Below are 14,335 nucleotides of genomic sequence, written 5' to 3' on the forward strand. Positions count from 1 at the left end.
TCATGCCATTTAACTTCCATAAATCTTGGCATCAATTCACATTTTTTTTCCAACAATAACGGCCACATTTAAGCTCAAAATCAAAGGAAAAAAGTGACTTTGCACGGACTGACAAACAAAAAGCGAAGAGTAGCGGAATGACAGCAAGGGACTTAAAGTTCCCCAAACTGTAAACTTTGGACGACAACGCACTTTACACATATTCGACAGTATTGAAGACAACAATATTTAGAGCGTTTATAAAGGAATTAAATACAAAAAGAACGTCACAAAACATTTTAAGCCATTTTGCCATCAAAAGAGTAATGCCGCCGACATCATAAAGAGAGCTTTTGTGTTGGGCCATTGAAGCATTTTGACAATCACGATGATGATGGGGAGAATTATTAGTTTTTGTGCACTATTTGTAATATGTCTGTCGATTGTGTGTTCATATGTCATTGTGATAATTTCACACATTCTGTGTAATTAAACCTATTTGACATTGTGGTGATTTCGTATTAATAAGATTATAAATAAAGTAAAAAAATAAAGGAAAGAACAAGCCATAGTGGTAGACTATGTTATGCCTTTAGATTTTAAAATATATTGTAACAGAAGATATAGGCTGACATAGGAGGATCATATTACCAAGGAAATATTCAATAGGAATTACCACGAAAAATTCCAGGATCTATTTTTGTTCTTCTGTCATTAACATTAAGGTGATACCAGAATATGTTTCATAAACTCCTGCCGAAGGTAGTGGGCCAACAGTGACCACACAAAACGTTAGGCGTGTAAAAACAAATCAATCGAAAGCTAAATATCCTCCACCCTTGTGTTATGGACAGTTTCTCAATTTGAAATAAGTAGTATTTTCGTGACAAAATAAGTTTTTTGAGTTTCCAAGGAAACTGTTTACACATTTGTGAGGTATGCATCATAAACAGTGGGCCTAATTATTGCACTGAGAGACCCAATCAACACAGTCAAATAAAATACATACCAGACCACTTACGCTTTAGTATGGATGGTATATTAAGTTTGTTTTTCCGTTTGTAACGCATTTAAATAATCATTTGCCTATAAAGCCCTATAATGTCGATCTATGTATGTCCGGATGTCTGTCTGTTGTAATCACTCTAGCATCCATGACAATTAAGAACGGCGTTAATTTCCGCGGGCCGAACTTGTGATATTAAAGTAAAATGGAAAAATTAGTTTCTTTTCGTTTATGAAAAAGACTTGATACCAAATTTCAGCAATTTCGGATGAATATTGAGGCCACAACCTGCAAAATACCGGAAATCGGGAGGTACAGTTCTATGCGGCCTATATAAAGGCGTGGATCTATACAAATATCTGGGGGAAAGTTTTGTACCCCCAACGAAGACTAAGTACCAACATTCAACCATTTCGGTGTGATAATGAGGTTTAAATCTTCAAAATAACGAAAATCGCGTGGTACCGTTCTACGGAGGGCTATATCAAAACATGGACCGATATAGCCCATTTGCAATACCAAACATCCTAGGAGTAATATAAACATCTATACCAAATTTCTAAGCTCTATCATAAAAATTGCGAGCTATATCTAGATTTCAACAGACGGATGGACAGGCGTACATAATTATATCGACTTATAGGGTTTTCGATGAATATTTCGATGTTTTACAAATGGAATGAATTATTAAAAATTATTATGGTGGAAAGTATAAAAATGGAGATACGACACTTAACTTTTGGGAGGATGCGTCTTGTGACTGTAGGCAGGTCAAGTTCGATGATGGGCTATATCGGTCCACGTTATGGTATAGCTCCCATATAACGGTACCGCCCGATTTCAGGTAAAATGTGCCTCATCGAAATAATGGTTTTAGACTCCAAGTATGTTTAGGCGAAATGTGTTTCAGACAATTTGGAGTTGATTTAGCCATGTCCGTCTATCTGTTTGGCCGGCTGGATCGCACGATAACTCTCGAATGAATCAACCGTTTCGGTCCAAAATTTGCCTTTTGTAATATTTTGTCCCTACTTAGTTTATGTTCGAAGATGGGTTATGTCGGTCCACTCCTTCGGGTACCTCCCACACAAAATGTCGGAAAAGTTCACTTCAGGACCTGCTCTCGCATCGCAAGTCCATACTTCCTGAGAAAATAGCATAAAAGGTACAAAAACCCTATGACAACGGAGCGCAAGATAACTCTCGAACGGATCTGCCGATTCGGTCCAAAATGTGGCCTTCGTAATATTTTGTGGAAATTTAGTTTAAGTTCGAAGATAAGCCCATATAAGCTCAAAAAAGTTCGGAAAATTGTGAGCACGATAACTTTTGATGGGAGGGACCGATTTATAATATTTCTTCGAATATTAGATGAAATTCGAAGGTGTTGCTTATAGGTCCACACCTTCCATTACCTCCCCCACAAAAGTTCGATTTCCATTTGGACCAAACTTTGGATCCTTAAATATTCTCGAAACATAGTTCATGTTCAAATTTGGCCCCTATCTGTCCAATCATTGTGGTACCACTCACACAAATGTTCAACATTTTTGTATGGTTAAGTGTCTGTTCGAGGATCCTTTGGACATTTTTACCGAAGGTTTTCCTAGTGGCCCTGTTTACAGCGATATTAGTGTGATACTAGTGTGATAAAAAAGCCCTATTTATCGTTATCCCCTTAAGCTTTTGAACTTTATAGGATAGGATCCATAAGCTTTTTATGGGATGTTTTCTTTTTTAATTTTAGCTAGAAGTTTTAACCAAACTTACTGTAATTTGACATTTAAGGTTCCCAGTGGTCACCAAGCATCTCCTCCAAAAACTCTCAACATAGGTCTATGTTTTGGTAGAGCCCCCATATAACGGTACCTCCCGATTTTCCGTATTTTTAGGATTTCAGCTACAATTTTTAACCGAACTACCTGTAATTTGAGCTTTGGGGTTCCTAAAGGTCACAAAATATCTCCACCAAAACTGTCAACATAGGCCCACGGTTTAGTAAAAGTCCCCAATAACGGCACCTCCCGATTTTCGGTATTTTGAGGATTACAGCAACCATTTTTAACCGACCTATCTGTAATTTGACAGTTGAGGTTCCTAGTGATAACAAAACATCTCCACCAAAACCTGTCAGTATATGTGCTATTTTGGTATAGCCCCCATGTAACGGCACCTCCCGATTTTTTGTATTTTGAGGATTTTAGCTACAATTCTTACCCGAACTACGTGTAGTTTGACATTTGAGGTTCCCAGTGGTCGCAAAGCATCTCCACCAAAAACTGTAAACATAGGTCCATATTTTGGAACAGCCCCCATATAACGGCACCACCCGATCTTCACTATTTGAAAGTTCTACCGAAATATTTTGACTGAACTACCAGTAGTTTAAGCATTGAGGTTCCCAGTGGTCGCAAAATATCTCCACCAAAAACTGTCAACATTGGTCCACGTTTTAGTACAGCCCCCAATAAGGGTACCTCCCGATTTTCCGTATTTTGAGGATTATAGCTACAGTTTTTAACCTAGTGATCATAAAACATCTCCATTATAGCCCTCATATAACGGTCCTTCCCGATTTTCGGTATTTTTAGGATTTTAGCTAATTTATATGACCGTACCACCTGTAATTTGTCGTCTGAGATTCCCAGTGGTCACATAATTATCAACATGGGTCCATGTTTTGGTATAGCCCACATATAACTATAACTCCCGACTTTCGGTATTTTGAGGATTTTAGCTACAATTTTTAACCAAACAACCTGAAATTTGACAGTTGAGGTTCCTAGGTCCACGGTTTAGTAAAAGCCCCTAATAACGGCACCTCCCTAGTTTCGGTATTTTGAGGATTATAGCTAAAAATTTTAACCTACCTATATATAATTTGACAGTTGAGGTTCCTAGTGATTACCAAACATCTCCACCAAAAACTGTCAGTATATGTCCATGTTTTATATAGCTCCCATATAACAGCACCTCCCGATTTTTGGTATTTTGAGGATTTTAGCTACAATTTTTACCGGAACTAACTGTAATTTGACATTTGAAGTTCCCAGTGATCAGAAAACATCTCCAACAAAAATTGTCAACATAAGTTCTTGTTTTGCTATATCCCCCATATAACGGTACCTCCCGATTTTCGGATAAATATCAGTCACTCCATTCAATATTTTTTATTGAGCATTTGGGGCATTATGTCAGAAAGCATGGACTTGCCCACAAAAATTATTGTATCGCTATAAACAATACCCTTCGGTAAAATTTACAAACGATTCTAGAGTGGTCATCAAACTGCATTTGTCACTTTCGAAAAAATTACAAAAATTATTGGCTTAATTTGTAGTATAAGTAGCATGTTAAATTTTCAAGTCAATCAGAACTGGCTGTAATATGAGAGTTGGTCCCGGTCCACAATAGCGTGAATTTCATTAAAAAATTTCATGAAATTAAGTGTTCTTAAATCGAATTCCCCACTACAGCAATGTTATGATTTTACTCTACCATGGAGGTCGATCTAGAGACGCATAATTTCATTCAATTATTTCAATGAAATCCCTCTAGTGTGGACCGGGACTTGGATAGAAAAATTGTGTTTTTCTTGAAAAGACTTTTTGAAATTGGTGCCAACTATACCTCGAAAAGTAATTAACCGAATATTGACTTTTTCAGGCCATCATTTCCTGTAAAACATAATTTTTTTTTTAAACTTATCGATGAAGGACTAGATCTTTAGGTTCTAAATAACCCAACAAAAATGTATGACGATCGGTTAATAGATTTTGGAGCTGTAGTCGGCACCGCAAAACGCTTTAATAAAAACAAGTGAGCAAAGGCTATATGTGATACCCTACATCACTACCCATGTGCATAAGATTTTCACTGGTAAACATTTCTTTTCCATTCTTTGCAATCACGCTACAGATTACAAGAAATGAAAAATTGGAAGCATTACCGACTATTGCGATATCTCCCTTGTTTGACCACCTTCGACGACCTATTTTGCATTAATGTAAAAGTGATATTTTCTTCTTCCATTGACAGGTTTTGCCACTAGTAGAAGCTGATATATTCGCATAAGCATAACACGTTGAATTTTCTTAACATAAGTTTTTTGCCCATTCCGAATCCTGAATATTATCCGACCAATAGGCTTCTTCCTCTGTGGGACTCGCATCAACTCTCAAAATTTCGTGACGATCCGATCAAAATTGCGACATGTAGCGTGATTACAAAAAAATGGAAAAATGAAATGCAGAATCGACTATTGCATTGTTTGAACCCCAACCTTTTCATTGCATAGTTGCATCGTTGTAAAGGTGTGATTTTCTATTTCATAGCCAGGCTTTGCTTTTGGAAAGTCCCAAACCAAATCTATGTTATTGAATGAAAAGTTGGGTTTTATATGCGACTATTGCAATAACTTCTCTGTTTGACCACCTACGACAACCTACTTTACATCGTTAGTTTTTTGCCCATTCCGACCCCTGAATATTATCCGACCATCATCAAAATCAATAGGCTTCTTTCCCTCCGGGACCTTCATAAACACCCAAAATCGATCGATCGGATTAAAATTACGACCTGTAGCGTGATTACAAGGTTTAGATGGACAGACTAACAGACGGACGGACGGACACACATAGATCGACTCAGCTCTTCGAGACATTCATTTTGGTATATATATGTATGGGTCTGCGACCATTATTTCGATGCGTTACAAACTTTTTGGCCAAAACCAACATATAATACCCTAGGGTATAACAACGATTCGAAGACGGACATTTACCACAAAACTACGTACCATTTAAAAAAAAATCAGAATCGACCTAAAGAAATTCGTAGTTTTCTTGGAAAAATTTTATGAAGAACGGGTTTTTGGCTTTTGGCTTTACAACTGGTCCATATTGGAACCTCATTTTTTTAATTTACCGACAAAAATCCGTAACATTAAAATGGAAAAATATGAATGAATTTTTCAAATAAAAAGTTACAATACTGAAGTTATCGGTAGAACTTTACGACTAATTGTTATTGGTCGCTAACTAAGCGAATAATAACGTTTATTACCGAAACTATAAGCATTATAATTTTACCGATTTTTGTCGATAATTAAAAAAATTAATTCGTTTTACTTTGGTATTTTGTGTTTCCAGAGGGCATATATAGAACGTACCTCCCGATTTTCGGTGTTTTGATGGTCTTAGCAACATTATCCTACCGAGAGGATCGAAATTTGGTATTCGATATGGGAATAAAACATGGAATTATGGGTACAGATGCTTTTAAATTTTGTAAAGTAGAATAAACTATTTCCGCCTGTCTATGTGTAAATCATGATAGAAATCAGAATATATAAGAGAAATAAATGACGTTTTATGTAGTCATTTGTAGTAGTCCTAAGGTGATTGGTATTGAAAATGGGTCCAAACTTTGGTACTGCCCCCATATAACGGTCGGGTAGCTTCAATTCGGCATGTAGGGTCAGAAAACACTTTTAAGAAAAATTTACGCCATATGCCAAGATTTTATTTAGGTCCACATATAACGGTTTCTCCGAACGATGTTGCTGTAATTTCGTACAGTGTGTGCTCAGGTTGAGAGGTAAACGATACCGCCCGATAAGAAGATTTTTTTCTACTGAAGTGGCTGTATTTGGTAATTTGGATTCAAAGTATGAAGAAACCCCCCCCCCCCCCCCTTCCAATTAAAATCATATTCTGGGATATACCCAATATGAAGGATGCGGTAGGTAAGGTAACCTGGTAATTAAGATAGAACGTCGATGTTTCATTCGAAGTAAACCTTGTTTAAAAGAAAGTGATATTTTCAGTTAGCATATTAACCTTCATAATACAATTATATTTTCCAACTAAATTTATTTTGAAGGTTGGTTGACATTATTAAAGCTCGTCCGGTTTTCATTAAATATGTCATTATGTGTGCGTAAGCCTCATAAACACATCAAAATATTAAAATGTTTAGATTTTTTGAATGTTTGTTCCTCAACATTAGGCAATAATCATCAGTTCCTTCTCTCTCAAAAATATAAATAAAAATACGCATTCTTCCTTCATGTAAAAGTGATCGTCCCGGTTTTACATTTCACTGAGTTAAATGGGATTTCTTATCGGCCGATAAGTAAGTTTTCGTCGATCGGCATACAAGGTCTAAATTTGTATTTGGCAAATATACTTATTTTTGGTAAGTACATTTTCTGTCAAGAAAATAAAAGTAACGTTCATATTCAACAGTTAACAGCTTAGAGAATTTAGAATTTAAAATGCTTTGGTGTCATTTAGAACCATTAAGTTTAGATTATAGAGGATCTTTCAATCTACGAGCTAAAAATAGCTCCGATATTTGTAGGAGCAATATTGCTTTATAGGGTCATGTTGATTTATGAAGAGTTTTTAAATACGTACATATATTTTAAAACTACTTGTATTGTATCATAGATACACGTCGCTTGTTCCTAATTGAACACGTATGTATACTACTGTCAGATGCTAGCATCACCATAAACCTCTGTCCATTTACTTCATACACTTCAAGGAAAAATTATTTATAAATATTGATTAAAAATGACGTTTCGCCTGTCAAAATATGATATATGAACGAAAAATTGTAAAGAAAAATATGATATTTGCAACAAAAAAAAAAAACACACCAAAGCATTCAATAATGATGGTCTTACAAAAAGAGGCGACGGCTAATGAAAGGCCAATAGACTGAAAACGGACAATGAATGAAGAAAACTAAAAATCGTTCAAAAATGACAAGTCAGCAAGACAAGCAAAGCAGCAACAGCAGCACGGTAAATAATGGCGGCAAAACTTAATGACTTATGAAAAATAACTTGAAAATAAATAATAAATACAACAATATAGAGGAGGTTGATAGGCATGCTGGTTGGTTGGAATGGTTGTCTTGCTGGCTGGCTGTCTGCCTGTCTTGTCAAAATGAAAAAGAAAAATATGAAAAATCATAATCAACAAACAGTGAAAATTGCATGAAAATGCCAAAAAAAAAAGAAGGCAACCAAAGGGAAATAACGAATAGCAAAAGAGAAGAAGAAAATAATTTATTAATTTATCATTGCGCTTATTTAGCGCACAAATGTTTGCTGACAGCACTCCATAAATTGTTGGGGAGAAAAAAGCATAAACTAACAGTGGTTGTGGTGGCGGAAATGAAAATTTATTTGAAAAAAAAAACAATAAAATAAATAAATAAAAAATTATTCGACTTGGGCTCGTCCGGGATTTGAACCCGGGACCTCCCGCACCCTAAGCGGAAATCATACCCCTAGACCAACGAGCCAGTTGTTCAGTAATATTTGTATAGTAAAGCATAGTTTTGGGTATGCTTTGTCCAAATTTGAACTATGTAGATAACAACGCAAACTGCTTGTGTTTGGAAAACAAATTCCAGTAGACAATTTTTAGATTTGAATATTTTTGGAAAACCATGTCTACTGAAGCATTCATATGTGTTTTCAAAAATGTTGTAAGATGTCTTCAGTTTCTCAAACAATCTTTGAATCTTTGTGCGTTTAGAAAGAAATTTGTTGTGTGGTTGTTAGAATATTTTTCTAGACTTAGCAAAGGCTCGGGGATTTTTAAGAATATTTTCTGGACTAAGCTAAAGCTCGTGGATTTTTAAGAATTTTTCTAGATTTAGCAAAGGCTCGTGGATTTTTAAGAATATTTTTCAAGACATAGCAAAGGATCGTGGATTTTTAAGAATATTTTTTAGACTTAACAAAGCCTCGTGGATTTTTAAGAATATTTTTCTACACTTAGCAAAGGCTCGTGGATTTGTAAGAATATTTTTCTAGACTTAGCAAAGGCAAAGGATTTTGAGAATATTTTTCTAGTCTTAGCAAAGGCTAGTGGATTTTTAAGAATTTTTTTCTGGACTTAGCAAAGGCTCGTGGATTTTTAAGAATATTTTTCTGGACTTAGCAAAGGCTCGTGGATTTTTAAGAATATTTTTCTGGACTTAGCAAAGGCTCGTGGATTTTTAAGAATATTTTTCTGGACTTAGCAAAGGCTCGTGGATTTTTAAGAATATTTTTCTGGACTTAGCAAAGGCTCGTGGATTTTTAAGAATATTTTTCTGGACTTAGCAAAGGCTCGTGGATTTTTAAGAATATTTTTCTGGACTTAGCAAAGGCTCGTGGATTTTTAAGAATATTTTTCTGGACTTAGCAAAGGCTCGTGGATTTTTAAGAATATTTTTCTGGACTTAGCAAAGGCTCGTGGATTTTTAAGAATATTTTTCTGGACTTAGCAAAGGCTCGTGGATTTTTAAGAATATTTTTCTGGACTTAGCAAAGGCTCGTGGATTTTTAAGAATATTTTTCTGGACTTAGCAAAGGCTCGTGGATTTTTAAGAATATTTTTCTGGACTTAGCAAAGGCTCGTGGATTTTTAAGAATATTTTCTGGACTTAGCAAAGGCTCGTGGATTTTTAAGAATATTTTTCTGGACTTAGCAAAGGCTCGTGGATTTTTAAGAATATTTTTCTGGACTTAGCAAAGGCTCGTGGATTTTTAAGAATATTTTTCTGGACTTAGCAAAGGCTCATGGATTTTTAAGAATTTTTTCTAGACTTAGCAAAGGCTCGTGGATTTTTAAGATTTTTTTCTAGACTTAGCAAAGGCTCTGGGATTTTTAAGAATTTTTTTTAGACTAAGCAAAAGCTCGTGGATTTTTAAGAATTTTTTTCTAGACTTAGCAAAGGTTTGTGGATTTTTAAGAATCTTTTCTAGACTTAGCAAAGGCTCGTGGATTTTTAAGATTTTTTTCTAGACTTAGCAAAGGCTCGTGGATTTTTAAGAATATTTTTCTAGACTTAGCAAAGACTCGTGGATTTTTATGAATATTTTTCTAGACTTGCAAACGCTCGGGGATTTTTAAGAATTTTTTCTAGACTAAGCAAAAGCTCATGGATTTTTAAGAATATTTTTCTGGACTTAGTAAATTCTCGTGGATTTTTAAGAATATTTTTCTAGACTTAGCAAAGGCTCGAAAATTTTTAAGAATATTTCTCTAGGCTTAGCAAAGGCTCGTGGATTTTTAAGAATATTTTTCTAGACTTAGCAAAGGCTCGAAAATTTTTTAAAAATATTTCTCTAGGCTTAGCAAAGGCTCGTGGATTTTTAAGAATATTTTTCTAGACTTAGCAAAGGCTCGTGGATTTTTAAGAATATTTTTCTGGGCTTAGCAAAGGCTCGTGGATTTTTAAGAATAATTTTCTACACTTAGCAAAGGCTCGTGGATTTTTAAGAATATTTTTCTACACTTAGCAAAGGCTCGTGGATTTTTAAGAATATTTTTCTACACTTAGCAAAGGCTCGTGGATTTTTAAGAATATTTTTCTACACTTAGCAAAGGCTGGTGGATTTTTAAGAATATTTTTCTACACTTAGCAAAGGCTCGTGGATTTTTAAGAATATTTTTCTACACTTAGCAAAGGCTCGTGGATTTTTAAGAATATTTTTCTACACTTAGCAAAGGCTCGTGATTTTTAAGAATATTTTTCTACACTTAGCAAAGGCTCGTGGATTTTTAAGAATATTTTTCTACACTTAGCAAAGGCTCGTGGATTTTTAAGAATATTTTTCTACACTTAGCAAAGGCTCGTGGATTTTTAAGAATATTTTTCTACACTTAGCAAAGGCTCGTGGATTTTTAAGAATATTTTTCTACACTTAGCAAAGGCTCGTGGATTTTTAAGAATATTTTTCTACACTTAGCAAAGGCTCGTGGATTTTTAAGAATATTTTTCTACACTTAGCAAAGGCTCGTGGATTTTTAAGAATTTTTTTCTACACTTAGCAAAGGCTCGTGGATTTTTAAGAATATTTTTCTATACTTAGCAAAGGCTCGTGGATTTTTAAGAATATTTTTCTACACTTAGCAAAGGCTCGTGGATTTTTAAGAATATTTTTCTAGACTTAGCAAAGGCTCGTGGATTTTTAAGAATATTTTGCTAGACTTAGCAAAGGCTCGTGGATTTTTAAGAATATTTTTCGAGACTTAGCAAAGGCTCGTGGATTTTTAAGAATATTTTTCGAGACTTAGCAAAGGCTCGTGGATTTTTAAGAATATTTTTCTAGACTTAGCAAAGGCTCTGGGATTTTTAAGAATAGCTTTTCTAGACTTAGCAAAGGCTCGTGGATTTTTAAGAATAGCTTTTCTAGACTTAGCAAAGGCTCGTGGATTTTTAAGAATATTTTTCTAGACTTAGCAAAGGCTCTGGGATTTTTAAGAATAGCTTTTCTAGACTTAGCAGAGGCTCGTAGATTTTTAAGAATATTTTTCTAGACTTAGCAAAGGCTCCTGGATTTTTAAGAATATTTTTCTGGACTTAGCAAAGGCTGGTGGATTTTTAAGAATATTTTTCTGGACTTAGCAAATGCTCGTGGATTTTTAAGAATATTTTTCTGGACTTAGCAAAGGCTCGTGGATTTTTAGGAATATTTTTCTGGACTTAGCAGAGGCTCGTGGATTTTTAAGAATATTTTTCTAGACTTAGCAAAGGCTTGTGGATTTTTAAGAATATTTTTCTGGACTTAGCAAAGGGTCGTGGATTTTTAAAAATATTTTTCTAGACTTAGCAAAGGCTCGTGGTTTTTTAGGAATATTTTTCTAGACTTAGCAAACGCTCGTGGATTTTTAAGAATTTCATCATTTTTCTTTTTTCCTCAGTTTTAAAAATGTACCGTGAACTTCAGTTCATATATTTAAGCAACGTTTGACTCAATGTTGTATTTTCTCCCATGAAATTTCCAAAGTCTATACCTGTTCTATTACCAAAATCATTATAGTCTCCCCAATGGAAACCACTGTATATCGTTAAATAGTCATAAGGTTCGTCGTAATAATATTCGTGCACATAAAAAGAAATGGATACTCATCGTAGTCATCAATCACAATTACGAAATAAAAAGCAGCAATAAATTAACGATAAAAGCTCCATTCGTTATGGAGAGGGGACTTCATCAATACATTTACTTAACTTTGCAAAAACTTACCCTGCCCCTATACAGACAGACATTCGTTTTAGACAACGGTTTTTTTCTGAAGAGAGTGCGGTACTCATTTTGCCGCTAAGTACTTTTATTTGTTTGTCTGTGAATGATGTTTGTGCATGTCGGTATCGCCGCTGTTGTTTCTTTTTTGACGGCTTGAATGGATGGTAGTTTCTGTTTCTACCAACCAACCAACTGAACAGTCATCCATCTATTCGTCTATCCATCCAACCAACCATCCATCCATCTTTCATATACAAGTTAAGTACTTAAACCATCAAATATCTACAAGCGTTTCAAAGCTCTCACTCTGTGATAACTTTGTTGCTGCTGCTCCGACTTTAAACAGCGGCGGCGGTGTTATTTGATTCAAAATATACGACCGCCCGTCTGACAAACATTAAACGGCAAAGAAATAAAACAACAACAAAAACTGTAATAACAGCTAGAATTCTGCAATAACAACATACAATTTTTCATGTACGTCCATCCCGAAAAAAGACCAACTCATGGCTCATAAGCTGACACCACATCTCATACCGCATAATAATTCTGCACTACATATAGACCATATATCAAAAATCTATGACTGCCGGGAATTACTTAAACACTGGATTTCAATTTTAGTCCATTCATCAAGGAACAGTGGGGGATAACATAGGACAATTTAACAGCAAGAAAATAAGGGTGTTTTTTAAGCTAGATAGAACTTTAAATTGTAAAAAGTAACACAAAAAATTAAATTTTGATGAAACTTTTTTTTAATTGTTTCAGTATACTCTGGCAAATCATCATGAATAGACTCACGCTTGAACAACGCTACGAAATTATCCAAATTTTCTTTGAAAATCAGTCGTCGATTCGCGCAAATTATAGACGACTTTGTCATTTGTATGGCGTACATAATCGTCCATCTAAACAAGCCATTCGTCGAACTGTGGATAGATTTCGTACCACATACTCTCTAGAGGATGCAATTACACCAGCACGTCGAAGGAATGTGCGTACTGTAGACCAAATTTATCGATTCGTCGTCGGTTGCAGGAATTGGGGCTCTGTCCGTCCACTACGTGGAAAATTTCGCTCAAAGATCTCGGCCTACACCCGTATAAGATCCAGCTGGTGCAGGAATTGAAGCCACGAGACCATTATATGCGTCGTTCTTTCGCCGATTGGGCTCTAGAGCAGTTGGCAAATGACCCGTTGTTTTATCGCAAAATTGTGTTCAGCGATGAGGCGCATTTTTGGCTTAACGGGTTTGTTCATAAGCAAAATTGCCGCATATGGAGTGAGACCAATCCACAAGAGATCCTACAGACTCCATTACATCCAGAAAAATGCACCGTATGGTGCCTTATTTCTTCAAAAATGAGGCCGGAGCTCGCGTTACGGTCAATAGAGATCGTTACCATGATCAATGATTTTTTGTTTGAAAATATGGATGACATTGATCCGGAGGAGATGTGGTTTCAACAGGATGGCGCTACGTGCCATACGGCGAACGCAACCATCGACTTATTGAAATCAAAATTTGGCGATAAGTTGATTTCGAGAAGTGGACCTGTCAATTGGCCTCCAAGGTCGTGCGATTTGACACCTCCCGATTATTTTCTGTGGGGCTACGTGAAGTCACTGGTTTATGTTGATAAACCAGCAACAATTGATGCCTTGGAGGCCAGCATTGTTCGTGTTATTCGTGACATACGGCCAGCAGTGCTCGAAAAAGTGGCCAAAAATTGGACGTCCAGAATGCACTTCGTCAAGAACAGCCGCGGTGCCCATATGCCCGAAATCATTTTCAAATGTTAATGTCACGTATTGATCTTTCGAATAAAAAAAAATTTTGATTACAACTTAATTTTTTGTGTTATTTTTTACAATTTCAAGTTCTATCGGGCTTAAAAAAACACCCGTTATTTTCAAAATTATTTTTAACATTAACGTGGATTTTTCAAAATTATTTATTATTATAAAATTATTTAATTATTATAAAATTATTTAATTATTATTTATTTTTAGCATCAACGGGGTGGATTTTTAGCATCAAGGTGGGGTTTTCAAAAAAAAAAACAACCTGGATTTTTCACAAGTATTTTTACCACCAACGTGGATATTTCTATCCCCACTGTGCGTACTATAACACACTCTAAATACACGCAGTAAATGTAACAAACCTATTACAATGATGAACATTGAATGAATCTGAATTGTGCGTTGTATTTTTGGTATTTTGTTAAGTTATTTGTTCGCATTTAAGTCATCATCTTTAAGCCATGTTATTTGTGTGCTCAGTCAGTTATGGCTTAAATGTTGCT

At 35.3% G+C, this 14,335-nt stretch overlaps 1 non-coding gene across 1 annotated transcript; it reads right to left on the reverse strand.

Moving 5' to 3' along the window:
- Positions 1-8,230: 8,230 nt before the first annotated feature.
- On the reverse strand, positions 8,231-8,302 carry TRNAP-AGG (transfer RNA proline (anticodon AGG)). Its single transcript has one exon. It is a non-coding gene; the product is annotated as a tRNA-Pro (tRNA).
- Between the last annotated feature and the right edge of the window lie 6,033 nt (positions 8,303-14,335).

This window comes from Musca autumnalis, unplaced genomic scaffold (assembly GCF_047663935.1).
Source record: "Musca autumnalis isolate F117 unplaced genomic scaffold, ASM4766393v1 scaffold_2, whole genome shotgun sequence".
NCBI classification, from domain to species: domain Eukaryota; kingdom Metazoa; phylum Arthropoda; class Insecta; order Diptera; family Muscidae; genus Musca; species Musca autumnalis.